Below are 22,681 nucleotides of genomic sequence, written 5' to 3' on the forward strand. Positions count from 1 at the left end.
CAGACTCACATTAAACATCTCCAATCCAAAATGAAATCTAGAATCGGCTTCCTATTTTGCAACAAAGCATCCATCACTCATGCTGCCAAACATTTCCTCGTAAAACTGACCATCCTATCAATCCTCGACTTTGGCGATGTCATTTACAAAATAGCCTCCAACAACATACATACATACATACATACAGTGGGGCAAAAAAGTATTTAGTCAGCCACCAATTGTGCAAGTTCTCCCACTTAAAAATATGAGAGAGGCCTGTAATTTTCATCATAAGTACACTTCAACTATGACAGGCAAAATGAGGGGGAAAAAATCCAGAAAATCACATTGTAGGATTTTTTATTAATTTATTTGCAAATTATGGTGGAAAATAAGTATTTGGTCACCTACAAACAAGCAAGATTTCTGGCTCTCACAGACCTGTATCTTCTTCTTTAAGAGGCTCCTCTGTCCTCCACTCGTTACCTGTATTAATGGCACCTGTTTGAAGTTGTTATCAGTATAAAAGACACCTGTCCACAACCTCAAACAGTCACACTCCAAACTCCACTATGGCCAAGACCAAAGAGCTGTCAAAGGACACCAGAAACAAAATTGTAGACCTGCACCAGGCTGGGAAGACTGAATCTGCAATAGGTAAGCAGCTTGGTTTGAAGAAATCAACTGTGGGAGCAATTATTAGGAAATGGAAGACATACAAGACCACTGATAATCTCCCTCGATCTGGGGCTCCACGCAAGATCTCACCCCGTGGGGTCAAAATGATCACAAGAACGGTGAGCAAAAATCCCAGAACCACACGGGGGGGACCTAGTGAATGACCTGCAGAGAGCTGGGACCAAAGTAACAAAGCCTACCATCAGACACATATGCCGCCAGGGACTCAAATCCTGCAGTGCCAGACATGTCCCCCTGCTTAAGCCAGTACATGTCCAGGCCCGTCTGAAGTTTGCTAAAGAGCATTTCGATGATCCAGAAGAAGATTGGGAGAATGTCATATGGTCAGATGAAACCAAAATATAACTTTTTGGTAAAAACTCAACTCGTCGTGTTTGGAGGACAAAGAATGCTGAGTTGCACCCAAAGAACACCATACCTACTGTGAAGCATGGGGGTGGAAACATCATGCTTTGGGGCTGTTTTTCTGCAAAGGGACTAGGACGACTGTAAAGGAAAGAATGAATGGGGCCATGTATTGTGAGAATTTGAGTGAAAACCTCCTTCCATCAGCAAGGGCATTGAAGATGAAACGTGGCTGGGTCTTTCAGCATGACAATGATCCCAAACACACCGCCCGGGCAACGAAGGAGTGGCTTCGTAAGAAGCATTTCAAGGTCCTGGAGTGGCCTAGCCAGTCCCCAGATCTCAACATCATAGAAAGTCTTTGGAGGGAGATGAAAGTCTGTGTTGCCCAGCAACAGCCCCAAAACATCACTGCTCTAGAGGAGATCTGCATGGAGGAATGGGCCAAAATACCAGCAACAGTGTGTGAAAATCTTGTGAAGACTTACAGAAAACGTTTGACGTCTGTCATTGCCAACAAAGGGTATATAACAAAGTATTGAGATAAACTTTTGTTATTGACCAAATACTTATGTTCCACCATAATTTGCAAATAAATTAATTACAAATCCTACAATGTTATTTTCTGGGAAAAAAAATCTCATTTTGTCTGTCATAGTTGAAGTGTACCTATGATGAAAATGACAGGCCTCTCTCATCTTTTTAAGTGGGAGAACTTTCACAATTGGTGGCTGACTAAATACTTTTTTGCCCCACTGTACATACATACATAGATACTCTGCACATCTACCATTCCAGTGTTCAATTGCTATATTGTAATTATTTTGCCACCCTGGCCTAATTATTGCTTTACCTCCCTTATCTTAACTCATTTGCACGCACTGTATATAGACTTGTTCTACTGTATATGTCTACTGTTTGACTGTATATTTGTTTATTCCCTGTGTAACTCTGTGTTGTTGTATGTGTCGAACTGCTTTGCTTTATCTTGGCCAGGTCGCAGTTGCAAATGAGAACTTGTTCTCAACTAGCCTACCTGGTTAAATAAAGGTAAACATTTTAAAACACACCTGTTGATCATGCTGGTCTGTCTCCATGGAGGGGAGCAGGTGACTCTCCAACCAGACAGCAGTCTCCAGGGACCAACTAGTGCTATCCTGCAGCAAATACCAAACAATTATGACTGCATTGATATCTTAGTTCATTTGATGGGGCCTAAACTATAAACCAATCAAACCAATAAAGTTGTAGCCAATGGTTTTGTTAATTGAGCTATATTATAATATTGTAATGAAACGGCAGGGAGCAGGTCCCGAAGTCTAGAGGGCTATCGACTGTGCCGTAAATGCAAGCTCCAGCGGTAAAGTCGATATCCGCGTTTATAAACCCAGGGTCGTTAAAGTATATTCTACAATCCTCCTCTGTATAACCCTCACTCACCCACACAATCTGACACATTTATATGGATCTATGCAGCTCCAACATGACTATTATGCGTTAGGAAATGTATTTTGTTCCACACACACACACACACACACACACACACACACGACAGGTAAAAAAAAAAAGTGCACGACTGACTTTCACATAGGACGTTCTCTTTCAAGGGCGGCGGAGAAAAGAGTACCGGGATGTGGCGGCGAATCCGGGATAGCGGTTTGTGAAAACGTCACAGCGTCCCTTGCGTGTGGGTGTGTGTCTGTGACAGAGGAAGATGGCAACGGAAAAAAAAGAGAGAACGATTGTGAAATCAGAAAATGCTTTGTTGTTGTCTAAAAAGGAGTAATCTGTGCGACAAAAGGATACATTTTTTTAAAACATTTTTTTAGGCGATCTTGTTTGCGTTCGTATGTAGTTTTGTTGTTTTGTTTTTGTAATGTTGGCTCCATTTTTACAGGGTACACCCTGATTGACTGACAGTGGAATTGCCCGTATAGCCACCGTTAGCATTTTGGCTAACTAGCAAGCTAAGTTGTTTCGTGGAAATCACTGCGTGAGTATCTGCCTGTTCAACTGAAATATGTTTCATAATTTGCCTTTTTTATTTTTTTACTTGCTAACGTTATGTAGCTATTTAGCATTCAGCTAAGTCTGAAAGTAGGAGGGAGACATCTCTATATTTAACTAGTTATCTATAATATCTGACACACAGCAGCATTTAGCTGGCTGACAGTTGCTACGTGATATGTTATGCTCATCAACTGTTTTTATATGAACGTTTAGGCGTTGTTTTAAAAAAACTAGCTGAAACTAGCTATCTTTTTTTGTTGAATAGTCATAAATTATAAACGACTAAACGTTATTCAACAATGAATGCTATTTGGTTATAATTCAACCTGATCTCATAGACTAGACGTAACGTAGTACATTTTTACATCTGAGAGGATGAAATTAGTTTTATGTTATGTTTGGATAAGGTTACATAAGACACAGATTTTTTTTGTTGACTTAAGTCACCAATTTTAAAATATGTAACCTTTTGTACAGTTTGCAAAACATCATACACATTGTAATTCGTAACATATCATATGAAATGGATGATGGATATAAACAAAATAATACATGCCATACCCAAAAAAGTAACATCATACTAAATGGAGTGTCCTGTCTTTACGTAAGGAATAATTAAGCATTAAGGCACATGGGTGTGTGGTATATGACCTATTTAACATGGCTAAGGGCTATTCTTAATCACGATACAACACTGAGTGCCTGGATACAGCCCTTAGCCGTGGTATATTGGTCATATACCAGGTGCCTTATTGATATTATAAACTGGTTACCAATGTCATTAGAACAATAACAAATCACTTTTTTTGTCATGCCCGTGGTATACTGTCTGATATGGTCTCGGACCATCCACGGCTTGTGGTTAGAGCGTTGTGCCAGTAACCAAAAGGTTGTTAGATCGAATCCCCGAGCTCTGTTGTTCTGCCCCTGAACAAGGCACTGTTCCCCGGTAGGCTGTCATTGAAAATAAGAATTTGTTCTTAAGGGACTCGCCTAGTTAAATAAAGGTTCAATTAAAACAATTAAGGAGGTATAAGCTCTATGGAAAATAATGGAAGGTGTGCGCAGTAGCGATAACCTTACACAGACTTACATCAGTTTCCAGAAATAGATTTACATAGAGCTCCAAGTTAATTATGTCACAGTTATAATTTAACACATTTGCCTCTAGAAATGTGTTAAACATTCACTGAAGTCACTAGCAAGTTTACTAGATTTGCTACAGGATCTGGCTCTGACTGTAATTCCTCAGCGATGTCATGTTGGTCTTGAGAACATTTGAAACATGGCTGAGCTTTCCAGGTCAGGAGGTTTTTGAGATGGACTTGACATGCTTGCCACTCCATAATGTATCATGCGGGCACATGTCCCGTGGCCAGGCCAGCGGCGAGGGAGAGAGAGGGAGACCTTTTCCTTACACGATGTGCACAGCTTTTGACCAGAATCTTGTGGGCCCCGTTCAAAAGTAGTTCAATTTAGGGTTCCATTTCAGACGCAGATACAATGTTCAGTAAACATGACTGTGGTCAGTTAGCTTCTCTTGGAAAAATATTTTCCCTACCTCTGCGTTCTGTCCTCTGCGTTCTGTCCTCTGCGTTCTGTCCTCTGCGTTCTGTCCTCTGCGTTCTGTCCTCTGCGTTCTGTCCTCTACGTTCTGTCCTCTGCGTTCTGTCCTCTGCGTTCTGTCCTCTACGTTCTGTCCTCTACGTTCTGTCCTCTACGTTCTGTCCTCTGCGTTCTGTCCTCTGCGTTCTGTCCTCTGCGTTCTGTCCTCTGCGTTCTGTCCTCTGCGTTCTGTCCTCTGCGTTCTGTCCTCTGCGTTCTGTCCTCTGCGTTCTGTCCTCTGCGTTCTGTCCTCTGCGTTATATCCTCTACGTTATATCCTCTACGTTCTGTCCTTTACGTTCTGTCCTCTACGTTCTGTACTCTACGTTCTGTCCTCTACATTCTGTCCTCTACAGAATCCTCTGTCCTCTATCTGGCCATTGGTGAGGGATAGGCGCTCAAACGTACCTTTTTCAGTAGTGATGTGCGCTTTTTTTAAATTATCCTGTTTAGCTTCGTGTCAGTTATTTAAATAAATAATCAAGGTTTAGATTATTATTTTTTTAAATCACTTGGCATTGTGTGGGTTGAATACTGTAACAACAAAGGATAAAACAATACGTCCAATGATGGTAGTAACTGCTCATCACTTATCAACTATTTTATTCACTTTACTTTGATAAAATATTTCAGTTTTGTTTATTAAATTTTATTTTACTTTATTATTTATTTCCAAGTCATATCATCTCTATAGAGCTGCTGCCTATGCTTTCTGACAAAATTACTATTTAGTAGTTCTTCAAAGGTAAATAAGGCATACTTTTATGACTGCTGAATACCAACTATCAATCACTTAGAGCGTGTACAGTTGAAGTCGGAAGTTTACGTACACTTCATTTGGAGTCCATTAAAACTCGTTTTTCAATCACTCCACAAATGTCTTGTTAACAGGCCTTGAAATACATCCACAGGTACACCTCTAATTGACTCAATTAGCCTATCAGAAGCTTCTAAAGCCATGACATAATTTTCTGGAATTTTCCAAGCTGTTTAAAGGCACAGTCAACATAGTATATGTAAACTGACCCACCGGAATTGTGATAGTGAAAATAATCTGTCAGGAAACAATTGTTGGAAAAATTACTTGTGTCATGCAAAAAGTAGATGTCCTAACCGACTTGCCAAAACTATAGTTTGTTAACAAGAAATTTGTGGAGTGTTTGAAACATTTAGGCTGGAGTCATTAAAACTAGTTTATGTAAACTTCTGACTTCAACTGTATACGAGAATGCTGTTCATTGACTCAACGTTTCCACACCATAGTGACCACAGAGCTCATCACTAAGCTATGGATTCTGGGACTGAACACCTCCCTCTGCAACTGGATCCTGGTCTTCCTGACGGGCTGCCCCCGGTGGTAAGGATAGGCAACAACACGTAGGCGCTAGGCAATCTTCAACACGGGGGCCCCTCAGGGGTGCGTGGTCAGTCCCCTCCTGTATTCCCTGTTCACCCACTACTGTGTGGCCAAGCATGACTCCAACACCATCATTAAGTTTGCTGACGACACAAAGGTGGTAGGCCTGATCCCCGACAATGATGAGACAGCCTATAGGGTGAAGGTCGGACACTGCCAGGACAATAACCTGAAAAGATTTGGCATGGGTCCCCCAGATCCTCAATGTTCTACAGTTGCACCATTTGAGAGCATCCTGACCGGTGTCTGGTGGAAAGCAGACTGACCCGGTTTTTCCTCTCGGATTTTACCTGTGGTTTGTTCCAATCTAGGTTTTTTTTTTTATCCTGAAAAACTCCCCAGTCCTTATGACGACAATCATACCCATAACATGATGCAGCCACCACTATGGAGAGTGGTACTCATTAATGTGTTGTATTGCATTTGCCCCCTACTCATTAGGGGCTAACGATTGGATTAGAACTAGCCGCTCTCATTTCCCCAGACACGTGCACTGCTCTGTTTCAGCACACTCAGTCATTCGTATCAGGGCATACGTTTCCTCTTCTTCAAACATAGTGCATGAATCTGTAGCTAGTCATTGTTGTTCAAACTAGTCATTTCCTGTCGGCTGAGGTCATATGGTTGTTTTAGACTAATTGGCGTTGTTCAGTAGGCCTACTTTGTCTGTCCGTATAATTACTCCACTGACGTCTGTCTTGAGCTTTGCTATTATAATTTTTTTTCTTGCCCAGTCATGTTTACTGAGCGACAGATCATTATGGTGTCGGCAGAGAAAAGCTTTGGAGAGGAGCAAAGTGAAACAATATGGAGCAGGAAAATTAGCCTAGCTTCTAAATCTGTGTCTGGAATACACGCAGACAGTAGTAGCCAGCCATGCAAGGGGCCTTATGTATTTGTCTATTCCGTTGATAATTGAATAAGACTAAGTAAAGTAATCATGTGCATTTTCATCTCTCAGGGTTCATTTTAACAATGTGTCTGAGTGAATGAACACAATGAATGATGTGCTCTGAGATGCAGCCTAAGTAATGGTACAATAATGCTCACTCCGGGGTTGAGGCTTTACCGGCATTTAAAAGCACACTTCTGAGTTTTCCCATCACCAGTAAATCCAATTACCAGTATCAGGTTTGATAAAACGGATACGATTACGACGAGATCGGCACGCCCGGTGTCCATAACATGATGCAGCCACCACTCGGTTTGTCAATATGGAGAGTGATACTCTCTAATGTGTTGTAAATATGGAGAGCGATACTCAGTAATGTGTTGTAAATATGGAGAGCGATACTCAGTAATGTGTTGTAAATATGGAGAGCGATACTCTGTAATGTGTTGTAAATATGGAGAGCGATACTCAGTAATGTGTTGTAAATATGGAGAGCGATACTCAGTAATGTGTTGTCAATATGGAGAGCGATACTCTGTAATGTGTTGTAAATATGGAGAGCGATACTCAGTAATGTGTTGTAAATATGGAGAGCGATACTCAGTAATGTGTTGTAAATATGGAGAGCGATACTCTGTAATGTGTTGTAAATATGGAGAGCGATACTCAGTAATGTGTTGTAAATATGGAGAGCGATACTCAGTAATGTGTTGTAAATATGGAGAGCGATACTCAGTAATGTGTTGTCAATATGGAGAGCGATACTCAGTAATGTGTTGTAAATATGGAGAGCGATACTCAGTAATGTGTTGTAAATATGGAGAGCGATACTCAGTAATGTGTTGTAAATATGGAGAGCGATACTCAGTAATGTGTTGTAAATATGGATAGCGATACTCAGTAATGTGTTGTAAATATGGAGAGCGATACTCTCTAATGTGTTGTAAATATGGAGAGCGATACTCTGTAATGTGTTGTAAATATGGAGAGCGATACTCAGTAATGTGCTGTAAATATGGAGAGCGATACTCAGTAATGTGTTGTAAATATGGAGAGCGATACTCAGTAATGTGTTGTAAATATGGAGAGTGGTACTCAGTAATGTGTTGTAAATATGGAGAGTGATACTCAGTAATGTGTTGTAAATATGGAGAGTGGTACTCAGTAATGTGTTGTAAATATGGAGAGTGGTACTCAGTAATGTGTTGTAAATATGGAGAGTGATACTCAGTAATGTGTTGTAAATATGGAGAGCGATACTCAGTAATGTGTTGTAAATATGGAGAGTGATACTCAGTAATGTGTTGTAAATATGGAGAGTTGTACTCAGTAATGTGTTGTAAATATGGAGAGTGATACTCAGTAATGTGTTGTAAATATGGAGAGTGGTACTCAGTAATGTGTTGTAAATATGGAGAGTGATACTCAGTAATGTGTTGTAAATATGGAGAGTGGTACTCAGTAATGTGTTGTAAATATGGAGAGTGATACTCAGTAATGTGTTGTAAATGTGGAGAGTGGTACTCAGTAATGTGTTGTAAATATGGAGTGCGATACTCAGTAATGTGTTGTAAATATGGAGAGTTGTACTCAGTAATGTGTTGTAAATATGGAGAGTTGTACTCAGTAATGTGTTGTAAATATGGAGAGCGATACTCAGTAATGTGTTGTAAATATGGAGAGTTGTACTCAGTAATGTGTTGTAAATATGGAGAGCGATACTCAGTAATGTGTTGTAAATATGGAGAGCGATACTCAGTAATGTGTTGTAAATATGGAGAGTGATACTCAGTAATGTGTTGTAAATATGGAGAGCGATACTCAGTAATGTGTTGTAAATATGGAGAGTGATACTCAGTAATGTGTTGTAAATATGGAGAGTGGTACTCAGTAATGTGTTGTAAATATGGAGAGTGATACTCAGTAATGTGTTGTAAATATGGAGAGTGGTACTCAGTAATGTGTTGTAAATATGGAGAGCGATACTCAGTAATGTGTTGTAAATATGGAGAGCGATACTCAGTAATGTGTTGTAAATATGGAGAGTTGTACTCAGTAATGTGTTGTAAATATGGAGAGTGATACTCAGTAATGTGTTGTAAATATGGAGAGTTGTACTCAGTAATGTGTTGTAAATATGGAGAGTTGTACTCAGTAATGTGTTGTAAATATGGAGAGCGATACTCAGTAATGTGTTGTAAATATGGAGAGCGATACTCAGTAATGTGTTGTAAATATGGAGAGCGATACTCAGTAATGTGTTGTAAATATGGAGAGTGATACTCAGTAATGTGTTGTAAATATGGAGAGTTGTACTCAGTAATGTGTTGTAAATATGGAGAGTGATACTCAGTAATTTGTTGTAAATATGGAGAGTTGTACTCAGTAATGTGTTGTAAATATGGAGAGTGATACTCAGTAATGTGTTGTAAATATGGAGAGTTGTACTCAGTAATGTGTTGTAAATATGGAGAGTGATACTCAGTAATGTGTTGTAAATATGGAGAGTGGTACTCAGTAATGTGTTGTAAATATGGAGAGCGATACTCAGTAATGTGTTGTAAATATGGAGAGTGGTACTCAGTAATGTGTTGTAAATATGGAGAGTGGTACTCAGTAATGTGTTGTAAATATGGAGAGTGGTACTCAGTAATGTGTTGTAAATATGGAGAGCGATACTCAGTAATGTGTTGTAAATATGGAGAGCGATACTCAGTAATGTGTTGTAAATATGGAGAGCGATACTCAGTAATGTGTTGTAAATATGGAGAGTTGTACTCAGTAATGTGTTGTAAATATGGAGAGTGATACTCAGTAATGTGTTGTAAATATGGAGAGTTGTACTCAGTAATGTGTTGTAAATATGGAGAGTTGTACTCAGTAATGTGTTGTAAATATGGAGAGTTGTACTCAGTAATGTGTTGTAAATATGGAGAGCGATACTCAGTAATGTGTTGTAAATATGGAGAGTTGTACTCAGTAATGTGTTGTAAATATGGAGAGTGATACTCAGTAATGTGTTGTAAATATGGAGAGTGGTACTCAGTAATGTGTTGTAAATATGGAGAGTGATACTCAGTAATGTGTTGTAAATATGGATAGCGATACTCAGTAATGTGTTGTAAATATGGAGAGCGATACTCAGTAATGTGTTGTAAATATGGAGAGCGATACTCAGTAATGTGTTGTAAATATGGAGAGCGATACTCAGTAATGTGTTGTAAATATGGAGAGTTGTACTCAGTAATGTGTTGTAAATATGGAGAGTGATACTCAGTAATGTGTTGTAAATATGGAGAGTTGTACTCAGTAATGTGTTGTAAATATGGAGAGTTGTACTCAGTAATGTGTTGTAAATATGGAGAGTTGTACTCAGTAATGTGTTGTAAATATGGAGAGTTGTACTCAGTAATGTGTTGTAAATATGGAGAGTGATACTCAGTAATGTGTTGTAAATATGGAGAGTGGTACTCAGTAATGTGTTGTAAATATGGAGAGCGATACTCAGTAATGTGTTGTAAATATGGAGAGCGATACTCAGTAATGTGTTGTAAATATGGAGAGCGATACTCAGTAATGTGTTGTAAATATGGAGAGTTGTACTCAGTAACGTGTTGTAAATATGGAGAGTTGTACTCAGTAATGTGTTGTAAATATGGAGAGTTGTACTCAGTAATGTGTTGTAAATATGGAGAGTGATACTCAGTAATGTGTTGTAAATATGGAGAGTGGTACTCAGTAATGTGTTGTATTGTAAATATGGAGAGTGATACTCAGTAATGTGTTGTAAATATGGAGAGTGATACTCAGTAATGTGTTGTAAATATGGAGAGTTGTACTCAGTAATGTGTTGTAAATATGGAGAGCGATACTCAGTAATGTGTTGTAAATATGGAGAGCGATACTCAGTAATGTGTTGTAAATATGGAGAGGGCTATTCAAAGGGCTATTCAATGTCTGCTTCTTAATTTTTTTTACTCTTCTACTAATAGGTGCCCTTCTTTGTGAGGCTTTGGACAACCTCCCTGGTCTTTGTGGTTGAATCTGTGTTGAAAATTCACTGCTCGACTGAGCGACCTTACAGATAATTGTATGTGTGGGGCACAGAGAGAAGGTAGTCATTCAAAAACCATGTTAAACACTATTATTGCACACAGAGTGAGTCCATGCAACTTATTATGTGACTAGTTAAAGCACATGTTTACTCCTGAACGTATTTAGGCTTGACATAAAGTGGTTGAGATCTTATTGACTCAAGACATTTCAGCATTTGTTAAACAGAAACATAATGGAAAACACAATTCCACTTTGACTTGGGAGAATGTGTGTGTAGGCCTGTGACACATCTCAATTCAAACCATTTTTAAATTCGGACTGTAACAGAGTCAGCTGCTGCTGAACATGTTTCACCTAAACTGCTCCTAGGTTTGAGGGTCAGCTGCTGTTGAACATGTTTCACCTAAACTGCTCCTAGGTTTGAGGGTCAGCTGCTGCTGAACATGTTTCACCTAAACTGCTCCTAGGTTTGAGGGTCAGCTGCTGTTGAACATGTTTCACCTAAACTGCTCCTAGGTTTGAGGGTCAGCTGCTGCTGAACATGTTTCACCTAAACTGCTCCTAGGTTTGAGGGTCAGCTGCTGTTGAACATGTTTCACCTAAACTGCTCCTAGGTTTGAGGGTCAGCTGCTGTTGAACATGTTTCACCTAAACTGCTCCTAGGTTTGAGGGTCAGCTGCTGTTGAACATGTTTCACCTAAACTGCTCCTAGGTTTGAGGGTCAGCTGCTGCTGAACATGTTTCACCTAAACTGCTCCTAGGTTTGAGGGTCAGCTGCTGTTGAACATGTTTCACCTAAACTGCTCCTAGGTTTGAGGGTCAGCCGCTGCCAAGAAGCCTCACTGTGCTCAGGCAGGCTATAACATTTCTCACTTCTGCTCTGTCGGTCAGTGTGAACAGAAAGGTTTAGTTCTGTTCACTTATTGATGTCCTCTGTCTTAGTGATGACCTCTGTCTTAGTGATGGCCTCTGTCTTAGTGATGGCCTCTGTCTTAGTGATGGCCTCTGTCTTATTGATGACCTCTGTCTTATTGATGACCTCTGTCTTACTGATGACCTCTGTCTTACTGATGACCTCTGTCCTACTGGGATACATTTTATTTGCCATCTCATTGTTACTAGCATTGGAATCTGAGCTGCTGAACTTTGAACTTACCAACATTTTACGCCACTGAGGAATGTAACCTGAAAAATGAAATCCCCTTTTGATTGTAACCGTTTTATATAGTTCTTATTCTCTTATTTACCGACGTTAGGCCAGGGATCGAAAGGTTCACTTGATGGTTTTTATGTCTGAAATATTGAGCCTTCAGCTTAGCTGTATCAGGGTTTGAGTTAGCTGGTGATATCTGCCTTACATTATTTTTGAGGGGTTTAATTGATTTTAAAGAGCTACTGTTTTTTTATTTCTCAACTGGTAATTGATGCGCGCTTCCAAATATTGATTCGCCATTCAAATGCATAGGCAACGGAGGTAGTATGCATTTTGTAAACGCATAGCTACTTCATAGTTTGAAACCTGAATGTTTTACTATATATAGTAGGAGGCATGTTTTAGCCCGCAGCATACCACCCTGCATCCCATGGCTGGCTTGCTTCTGAAGCTTAGTAGGGTCGGTCCTGGTCAGTCCCTGGATGGGAGACCAGATGCTGCTGGAAGTGGTGTCGGAGGGCCAGTAGGAGGGCCAGTAGGAGGCACTCTTTCCTCTGGTCTAAAAAAATATCCCAATGCCCCAGGGCAGTGATTGGGGACACTGCCCTGTGTAGGGTGCCGTCTTTCGGGTGGGACGTTAAATGGGTGTCCTGACTCTCTGAGGTCATTAAAGATCCCATGGCACTTATCGTAAGAGTAGGGTTGTTAACCCCAGTGTCCTGGCTAAATTCCCAATCTGGCCCTCAAACCATCATGGTCACCTAATCATCCCCAGTTTACAATTTGCTCATTCATCCCCCTCCTCTCCCCTGTAACTACCCCCCAGGTTGTTGCTGCAAATGAGAATGTGTTCTCAGTCAACTTACCTGGTAAAATAATGAATAAATAAAAATAAAAAATATGACTTGCGATTGAAACCAGTAGCCTTATTGCTCTCATGTTCTATTGGTTTTCCAACTGTCTTTATCCGGTATCCAAACTAACATTCACACGTAGCTGCGCTAATAATGTTAAACTAGTATTTTTTTTTAATCAACATTTCTGACCTCCTTGTTTATTTTGTTTTATGTAGCCTAGGCTTACTGGTTGTAGGGATTTGAGATCCTTAGTCCCACAACTTCTTTGTCGACAAGCTGACTAATAGAAAAGTAGGTCAACGCTTCTACTATGAGACAGTAGTAAATTGACAGGCTCATAGGCGTTGGGTCCGTAAGGCTAGGGGGAAGCTAAGCTTTCCCTGAGTAAATTATCGAAATGATATAGCCTAATTAGCCGTCTCCTGTGTCTACAGAAATAAATACAATGTTTTGAGCTTCCCCTAGCCTTAAAACATGTTGTACATTATTTATTTGATGAAAGTGTCATCTTCAGGATTCCCAGCCCACGTGGGCTTTGTTACACCTTATTTGCTTTAGCAAATAAATACACACACACACACAGTGCCTTTGGAAAGTATTTAGATCCCTTGACTTTACCACATTTTGTTTCGTTACAGCCTTATTCTAAAATGAATTAAATAGCTTTCCCCCCCTCATCAATCTACACACAGAATGACAAAGCAGAAAGCACATTGGGCAGTGATTACAGCCTTGAGTCATGCATATGATTCTAAATGCTTGTCACACCTGTATTTGGGGAGTTTCTCCCATTCTTCTGTGCAGATCCCCTCATGCTCTGTCGCTGCACAGCTATTTTCAGGTCTCTCCAGAGATGTTCGATCGGGTTCAAGTCCGGGCTCTGGCTGGGCCACATTTCAGAGACATATCCCGAAGCCACTCCTGCAATGTCTTGGCTGTGTACTTAGAGTTATTGTCTTGTTGGAAGGTGTTCCCCTGAGGCACTGAGAGCTCTAGAGCAGTTTTTCATCAAGGAACTCTCTGTACTTTGCTCCGTTCATCTTTCCCACGATCCTGACTAGTCTCCCGGTCCCTGTTGCTGAGACACATCCCCACAGCATGATGATGCTGCCACCACCACCATTCTTCTGCATAAGGATGGTGACAGGTTTCCCCCAGATGTGATGCTTGGCATTTAGGCTGAAGAGTTCAATCTTGGTTTCATCAGACCAGAGAATCATGTTTCTCATGGTCTGAGAGTCCTTTTGGCAAACTCCAAGCAGGCTGTCATGTGCCTTTTACTGAGGAGAGACCATCTGGCCAATCTACCATAAAGGCCTGATTGATGGAGTGCTGCAGAGATGGTTGTGCTTTCCAGATGAAGATTAAATATTGCTTTATGTCTTGGCTGGGCTCCTACTTTTCACTTAGTCACTTAGTCACAACTCAGCAATCCTCTGGTGTTTGCCGCACTGGCTGTCCAAATTGCAGGCCCTTCCGACTGTAGGTGAATGCTTTTTTAAATTTTTATTCCCAATTTTATTTTACGAATCTAATGATCCTCTGTGGCCAAATCATGCGATCTGGTGTAGTAGCCTATTTTGAAAGATTTTTTTTTTTTTTTTTGTAGACAGGAGTAGGCAAATTAGGCTCAAATTTTTTGGCAATTCAATTATCTTTAGCTGAAGCTTAGCTTATGGACGGACCACCTATGTCTGTAGCGGACTGTAGAAACACGTACTAGCAGTCATGTCTCCTGCTGGAGAGTCACTCTGGGTGTTGTGAAATAACATCCTCTTCTTACTGGCTTCTTCTCTGGCAGCCTCTCATTGGCTATTGCTGATCAGTGTTCTCAAAACATGTTGCACATCTCAACACTACAAGAGCTTTGCGTATTTTGTTTTCCTAGTTTAAAAAATAAATAAAAATAAAATATGTTCAGGAAATATCAGGACATCTGGGATCGGTAAGCCCTCCCGATTGCGTCTGTGACCACGCGCTCTGAGACATGGAGGATTTTGGCTCCGATCTCAAGCTAGTCTGAGGCAGCTAAATCATGCAGCGTACACCCAGTTTAACACCTTCTGTGTCACTTCTGTGTCACCTCTGTCTGCGTTTCTCTCTGTCAGACTAGACCTGTGTGATACAATACACCGGCTTACCAGCTTATAACCAAACCCTCTCCTCTCTGTCTAGGTGGTGGTTGACTTTCAGTCCTGGGAGAGCAATTGGGGCTAAGGAAGGCTAAGCCAATCGCTGCTGGTTGGTGACTTTCTTGAAAAGCTGCACTGGAGCAGCCAGCTAGGGCCATGAGCCAGGGCTTCCTCCTCCCTCTGTGGACCAGAGCCAAAATGGAGGTTTAGCCCAGACAGACGCTGAGCAAGTGTTCAGGTAAGATGGTGTTGTTTTTGTAGAACCTGTCTCTCTCTCTCTCTCTCTCTCTCTGTCTCTCTCTCTCTCTCTCTCTCTGTCTCTCTCTGTCTCTCTGTACAAGTGATGTAAGCAAACCTCTATGAATCATAGTGACTCTCTGAGGCGATACGATAACCTACTTTATCTCCCAGCAGCCTTTGCTCTCTTTCTCTCTCGTCCTGAGCCAAGTATAGCAGTCAGTTGTTTTGTCGTGATTTGGAACGTGGAAATGTGTGTGTGTGGGAGGGGGGGGAATGTTCAAGACACCAACTGCTTCTGTGAAGAATGTAGATCGATGAGATGGAATAATGGTATGGAGATTATGCTGTCTGTGGTAACCCACCCCGGATATTAAAGACGAATCACTCATATGTTCACTCTCAGTTCCTTTTTTAAAAAGTTGTGTTAAATGTGTCTGTCCCGTCTCAGCCACAGAGCAATACATTCCTCTCTAACTCTGTCTTTATCCCGGCTCTCTACTTTTAACGTCAGTCACGGGTGAGAGATCAACCGAGAGACTGTGTGGCTTGTACATTTTTCTCATCCCTATATTCTATAAGCAATAACTTCAGCAGAACAGTAAGTAGTACTAGGAACCCCACACAGAGTACTGACTGTCCTTTTTAAGCTCTATATGACTCTAAATGGCTCTATGCTCCCTATAACTACGGTGATGAAACTAACGCTTGGATGAGACATTTGGCTACATCAGCGTTGCTCGTTACACAAACCACACTAGGTGAACTTCCTCTGTCTGTGTGGGCTGGGGCCCTGTGCTCTTCTGGGTTAGGATGGGGGGCTGGGGCCCCGTGCTCTTCTGGGTTAGGATGGGGGGCTGGGGCCCCGTGCTCTTCTGGGTTAGGATGGGGGGCTGGGGCCCCGTGCTCTTCTGGGTTAGGATGGGGGGCTGGGGCCCCGTGCTGCTCTTCTGGGTTAGGATGGGGGGCTGGGGCCCCGTGCTGCTCTTCTGGGTTAGGATGGGGGGCTGGGGCCCCGTGCTGCTCTTCTGGGTTAGGATGGGGGGCTGGGGCCCCGTGCTGCTCTTCTGGGTTAGGATGGGGGGCTGGGGCCCCGTGCTGCTCTTCTGGGTTAGGATGGGGGGCTGGGGCCCCGTGCTGCTCTTCTGGGTTAGGATGGGGGGCTGGGGCCCCGTGCTGCTCTTCTGGGTTAGGATGGGGGGCTGGGGCCCCGTGCTGCTCTTCTGGGTTAGGATGGGGGGCTGGGGCCCCGTGCTGCTCTTCTGGGTTAGGATGGGGGGCTGGGGCCCTGTGCTCTTCTGGGTTAGGATGGGGGGCTGGGGCCCCGTGCTCTTCTGGGTTAGGATGGGGGGCTGGGGCCCCGTGCTCTTCTGGGTTAGGATGGGGGGCTGGGGCCCCGTGCTGCTCTTCTGGGTTAGGATGGGGGGCTGGGGCCCCGTGCTGCTCTTCTGGGTTAGGATGGGGGGCTGGGGCCCCGTGCTGCTCTTCTGGGTTAGGATGGGGGGCTGGGGCCCCGTGCTGCTCTTCTGGGTTAGGATGGGGGGCTGGGGCCCCGTGCTGCTCTTCTGGGTTAGGATGGGGGGCTGGGGCCCCGTGCTGCTCTTCTGGGTTAGGATGGGGGGCTGGGGCCCCGTGCTGCTCTTCTGGGTTAGGATGGGGGGCTGGGGCCCCGTGCTGCTCTTCTGGGTTAGGATGGGGGGCTGGGGCCCCGTGCTGCTCTTCTGGGTTAGGATGGGGGGCTGGGGCCCCGTGCTGCTCTTCTGGGTTAGGATGGGGGACTGGGGCCCCGTGCTCTTCTGGGTTAGGATGGGGGGCTGGGGCCCTGTGCTCTTCTGGGTTAGGATGGGGGGGCTGGGGCCCCGTGCTCTTCTGGGTTAGGATGGGGGGCTGGGGCCCCGTGCTGCTCTTATGGGTTAGGATGGGGGGCTCGGGCCCCGTGCTGCTCTTCTGGGTTAGGATGGGGGTCAGCAGGGGCATAGGCTGCTCACCTCACCTCAGCCCTATGTACGGCCTATAGCCTCCCTCACACAGCCCATTAGAGACATGGGGAGCACTGTGGCGAGGGCTTGAGGTCAATTCAAATTGAAGGCAGTCAATTTAGGATGTAAACTCAAATTTGAGTTCAGGGGACCACTTTGAGGAAGAGGTGTGTGGTGTGTATGTGTGTGTGTGTGTATCTATACTGCACAAAATATCTAAATGCAACAATTTCAACAATTTCAATGATTTTACAGAGTTACAGCTCATATAAGGAAATCAGTCAATTCAAAATCAATGTATTTTGGCCCTAATGTATGGATTTTTCCAGAAGGGAAAGGGCAGTGTGGAGTGGGTTTGCATCATCTGTTGATCTGTTGGGGTGGTATGGGAATTGGAGTGGGTCTAGGGTATCCGGGATGACGGTGTTGATGTGAGTCATGACCAGCTTTTCAAAGCACTTCATGGCTACCGACGTGAGTGCTACGGGGTGGTAATCATTTAGACAGGTTACCATCACTTCTCTGGGCACAGGGACTATGGTGGTCTGCTTGAAACATGTAGGTATTACAGACTAGGTCAGGTAGAGGTTGAAAATGTCAGTGACGATTCGCATGCTTTGAGAACAAGTCCAGGTAACCTGTCTGGCCCCGTGGCTTTGTGAATGTTGACCTGTTTTTAAAGGTCTTGCTCACATCGGCTACGGACAGTCGTCCGGAACAGCTGGTGCTCTCATTCATGCTTCAGTGTTGCTTGCCTCAAAGCGAGCATAGAAGGCATTTATTTCGTCTGGTAGGCTTGAGCCACTGGGCACCTCGCGGCTGGGTTTCCCTTTGTAGTTCGTAATAGTTTTCAAGCCCTGCCACATCTGATGAGCATCAGAGCCGGTGTAGTATGATTCAATCTTAGTCCTGTATTGACTCTTTGTCTGTTTGATGGTTTGTCTGGGGTTATGGCAGGATTTCTTATAAGCGTCCGGATTAGTGTCCTGCTCCTTGAAAGCGGCAGCTCTAGCCTTTAGCTCGGTGCGGATGTTGCCTGAAATCCATGGCTTCTGGTTGGGATATGTACCTACGGTCACTGTGGGGACAACGTCAGCGATGCACTTATTGATGAAGCCAGTGACTGAGATGGTAGCAGTCTGTGCTAGCAAAACAGTCCTGTAGCGTATCATCCGCGTCATCTGACCACTTCCGTATTGAGAGAGTCACTGGAAGTTCCTGCTTTAGTTTTTGCTTGTAAGCAGGAATCAGGAGGATAGAATTGTGGTCAGATTTACCAAATGGCAGGTGAGTAAGAGCTTTGTATGCATCTCTATGTGTGGCGTGTAGGTGGTCCAGAGTGTTTTTAATTATTTTTATAATTAATTTTAAAAAATATATATTTTTCTCTGGCTGCACATGTGACATGCCGATAGAAATGAGGTAAAACGTATTTAAGTTTGCCTGCATTAAAGTCCCCGGCCACTAGGGGCACCGCTTCTGGGTGAGCATGTTCTTGTTTGCATATGGCCTTATAGAGTTGGTTGAGTGCTGGTCTTAGTGCCAGCATTGGTCTGTGGTGGTAAATAGACGGCTACGAATAATTTAGATGAGAACTCTCTTGGTAGATAGTGTGGTCTACAGCTTATCCTGAGGTATTCTACCTCAGGCGAGCATTACCTCGAGACTTTTTAATATTAGACATCGCGCACCAGCAGTTATTGACAAATAGACACACACACACACACACACACACACACACGCGCGTGCGCGCCCTTCGTCTTACCAGACATAGCTGCTCTGTCCTGTCGCTGCACGGAGAAGCCAGCCAGCTCTATGTTATCCGTGTCTTCGTTCAGCCACATCTCGGTGAAACATAAGATATTACAGTTTATAATGTCTTAATCATAATGTCTTAATCATAGATAGTCCAGTTGGTTTTCCAATGATAGAACGTTGGCCAATAATATGGGGTGTAGTGGTGGTCTGCAAGTTCTTACAAGGCACCCCGCCCTCCTCCGTCCAGTTCGAGGTGAGTAATCGCTGTTCTGATGTCCAGAAGCTCTTTTCAGTCATAAGAGACGGTAGCAGAAACATTATGTTTAAAATAAACAATGTGAAAAAACTATCAAAATAGCACAGTTGGTTAGGAGCCCGTAAAACGGCAGGCATCATCGATACGGGCCGGGCGCCTGCATGTTGACCTTGGTCGTCAGTTGAACGGTGTTTCCTCTGACACATTGGTTACAGCTGGCTTCCGGGTTAAATTGGCGGGTGTTAAGAAGCGCGGTTTGTCAGATCATGTTTTGGAGGATGCATGACTTGACCTTTGCCTTCCAGCGATGAGATAAGATCAAAATTGAGGAGAAGGGGTAAAATAAAAAAAATATACAAAATAAAAACTTAACCGATTTTTAGGTTATTTCTTCATAAGCAAGGCAATATTGTGTTTATAATATGGTCATACATTTGGCAGGAGGTTAGGAAGTGCAGTTCAGTTTCAACCTCGTTTTGTGGTCAGTGTGCACATAGCCTGTCTCCTCTTGAGAGACAGCTCTGTCTACGGTGGCCTTATAGCAAGGCTATGCTCACTGAGTCTGTATATTTTTACTTTTTAAAATTGATTTCACCTTTATTTAACCAGGTAGGCTAGTTGAGAACGAGTTCTCATTTGCAACTGCGACCTGGCCAGATAAAGCAAAGCAGTTCGACACATACAACAACACAGAGTTACACATGGAATAAACAAATATACAGTCAATAATACAGTAGAAAGTCTATATACAGTGTGTGCAAATGAGGGAGATAAGGCAATAAATAGGCCATGGTGGTGTAGTAATCACAATATAGCAATTAAACACTGGAATGGTAGATGTGCAGAAGATGAATGTGCAAGTAGAGATACAGGGGGGCAAAGGAGCAAGATGAATAAATAAATAAAAACAGTATGGGGATGAGGTAGGTAGATGGGCTGTTTACAGATGGGCTATGTACAGGTGCAGTGATCTGTGAGCTGCTCTGACAGCTGGTGCTTAAAGCTTGTGAGGGAGATATGAGTCTCCATCTTAAGAGATTTTTGTAGTTTGTTCCAGTCAGTGGCAGCAGAGAACTGGAAGGAAAGGCGACCAAATGAGGAATTGGCTTTGGGGGTAACCAGTGAGATATACCTGCTGGAGCGCGTGCTACGAGTGGGTGCTGCTATGGTGACCAGTGAGCTGAGACAAGGCGGGGCTTTACCTAGCAGAGACTTGTAGATGACCTGGAGCCAGTGGCTTTGGCGACGAGTATGAAGCGAGGGCTAGCCGAGAGCGTACAAGTTGCAGTGGTGGGTAGTATATGGGGCTTTGGTGACAAAACGGATGGCACTGTGATAGACTGCATCCAATTTGTTGAGTAGAGTGTTGTAGGCTATTTTGTAAATGACATCGCCGAAGTAGAGGATCGGTAGGATGGTCAGTTTTATGAGGGTATGTTTGGCAGCATGAGTGAAGGATGCTTTGTTGCAAAATAGGAAGCCAATTTTAGATTTAATTTTGGATTGGAGATGCTGGAAGGAGAGTTTACAGTCTAACCATACAACTAGGTATTTGTAGTTGTCCACATATTGTATGTCAGATCGGTCCAGAGTAGTGATGCTGGACGGGAGGGCAGGTGCGGGCAGCGATCGGTTGAAGAGCATAGCATGCATTTAGTTTTACTTGCATTTAAGAGTAGTTGGAGGCCACGGAAGGAGAGTTGTATTGCATTGAAGCTCATCTGGAGGTTAGTTAAGACAGTGTCCAAAGAAGGACCAGTGGTATGAAGGGCCAGAGGTATACAGAATGGTGTCGTCTGCGTAGAGGTGGATCAGAGAATCACCAGCAGCAAGAGCGACATCATTGATGTATACAGAGAAGAGAGTCGGCCCGAGAATTTAACCCTGTGGCACCCCCATAGAGACTGCCAGAGGTCCGGACAACAGGTCCTCCGATTTGACACACTGAACTCTATCAGAGAAGTAGTTGGTGAACCAGACGAGGCAATCAATTGAGAAACCAAGGCTGTTGAGTCTGCCAATAAGAATGTGGTGATTGACAGAGTCGAAAGCCTTGGCCAGGTCGATGAATACGGCTGCACAGTAATGTCTCTTTATGATATCGTTTAGGACCTTGAGCATGAGGTGCACCCATGACCAGCTCTGAAACCAGATTGCATAGCGGAGAAGGTACGGTGGGATTCGAAATGGTTGAAAATCTGTTTGTTAAATTGGCTTTCGAAGACCTTAGAAAGGGCAGGGTAGAATAGATATAGGTCTGTAGCAGTTTGGGTCTAGAGTGTCTCCCCCTTTGAAGAGGGGGATGACCGTGGCAGCTTTCCAATCTTTGGGAATCTCAGACGATATGAAAGAGAGGTTGAACAGGCAAGTAATAAGGGCTGCAACTATTTCGGCAGATCATTTTAGAAAGAGAGGGTCCAGATTGTCTATTCCGGCTGATTTGTAAAGGTCCAGATTTTGCAGCTCTTTCAGAACATCAGAAATGGTGGGGGCTTGGTCGAGTTGCTGTGGGGGGTGGAGGGCTGTTGATCGGGGTAGGGGTAGCCAGGTGGAAAGCATGGCCAGCCGCAGAAAAATGCTTATTGAAATTCTCAATTATAGTGGATTTCTCGGTGGTGGCAGTGTTTCCTAGCCTGAATGCAGTGGGCAGCTGGGAGGAGGTGCTCTTATTCTCCATGGACTTTACCATGTCCCAGAACATGTTTGAGTTTGTGCTTCAGGATGCAGATTTCTGCTTGAAAAAGCTAGCCTTTGCTTTCCTAACTGCCTGTGTATATTGGTTCCTAACTTCCCTGAAAAGTTGCATATCACGGGGGCTATTCGATGCTAATGCAGAACGCCAAAGGATGTTTTTGTGCTGGTCAAGTACATAGTCATAGCTTTCTTTTACGTTTGTGTCTAACTGTGTTGCTGTCCTGGGGCTCTGTGAGGTCTATATGTGTTTGTGAACACAGCCCCAGGACATCTCTGTCTGTCTCTTTGTCTGTATTGTAATAACCCTAACCTCTGTTGTGTCCCTGCAGTGCTGCGGGTCCTCTGCCTAGGCATGGAGTGGTGTTGGCTGCAGACTGGATGACAGGGTCTTCAGGGAGAGCCGACGCGCATCCCCCTGCACAGACACCCAACCCCCTAACTGACCACCGCTGACCTGTTACCACGGTGACACTGACACCGAAGTACAGCCTCACCCCTGCAACCACAGCAGAATCCCCCCCTCCTCTTTTTCCTCATCCCCCTCTATCTGGACTCTCCTTTCCTGACCCCCCCTTCCTCCTCCTCTCCTGACCCCTCCTTCCTCCTCCTCCT

At 43.5% G+C, this 22,681-nt stretch overlaps 2 long non-coding RNA genes across 2 annotated transcripts in view; one reads left to right on the plus strand and one right to left on the minus strand.

The window, feature by feature from the left end:
* Positions 1-2,624, minus strand: part of LOC139380817 (uncharacterized) — a 4,818-nt gene extending 2,194 nt beyond the window's left edge. The window contains exons 1-2 of the long non-coding RNA XR_011628470.1: positions 2,605-2,624; positions 2,094-2,180 (exon numbers count right to left, since the gene is read on the minus strand). This is a non-coding gene — a long non-coding RNA (uncharacterized lncRNA). The remainder of the gene's footprint in view (positions 1-2,093; positions 2,181-2,604) is intronic.
* Positions 2,625-2,747: 123 nt separating this feature from the next.
* On the plus strand, positions 2,748-22,634 carry LOC139380742 (uncharacterized). Its single transcript, XR_011628461.1, has 3 exons — positions 2,748-3,016; positions 15,189-15,383; positions 22,399-22,634. It is a non-coding gene; the product is annotated as an uncharacterized lncRNA (long non-coding RNA).
* Positions 22,635-22,681: the final 47 nt, after the last annotated feature.

The sequence above is a fragment of the Oncorhynchus clarkii genome, chromosome 22 (genome assembly GCF_045791955.1).
Source record: "Oncorhynchus clarkii lewisi isolate Uvic-CL-2024 chromosome 22, UVic_Ocla_1.0, whole genome shotgun sequence".
Classification (NCBI taxonomy): domain Eukaryota; kingdom Metazoa; phylum Chordata; class Actinopteri; order Salmoniformes; family Salmonidae; genus Oncorhynchus; species Oncorhynchus clarkii.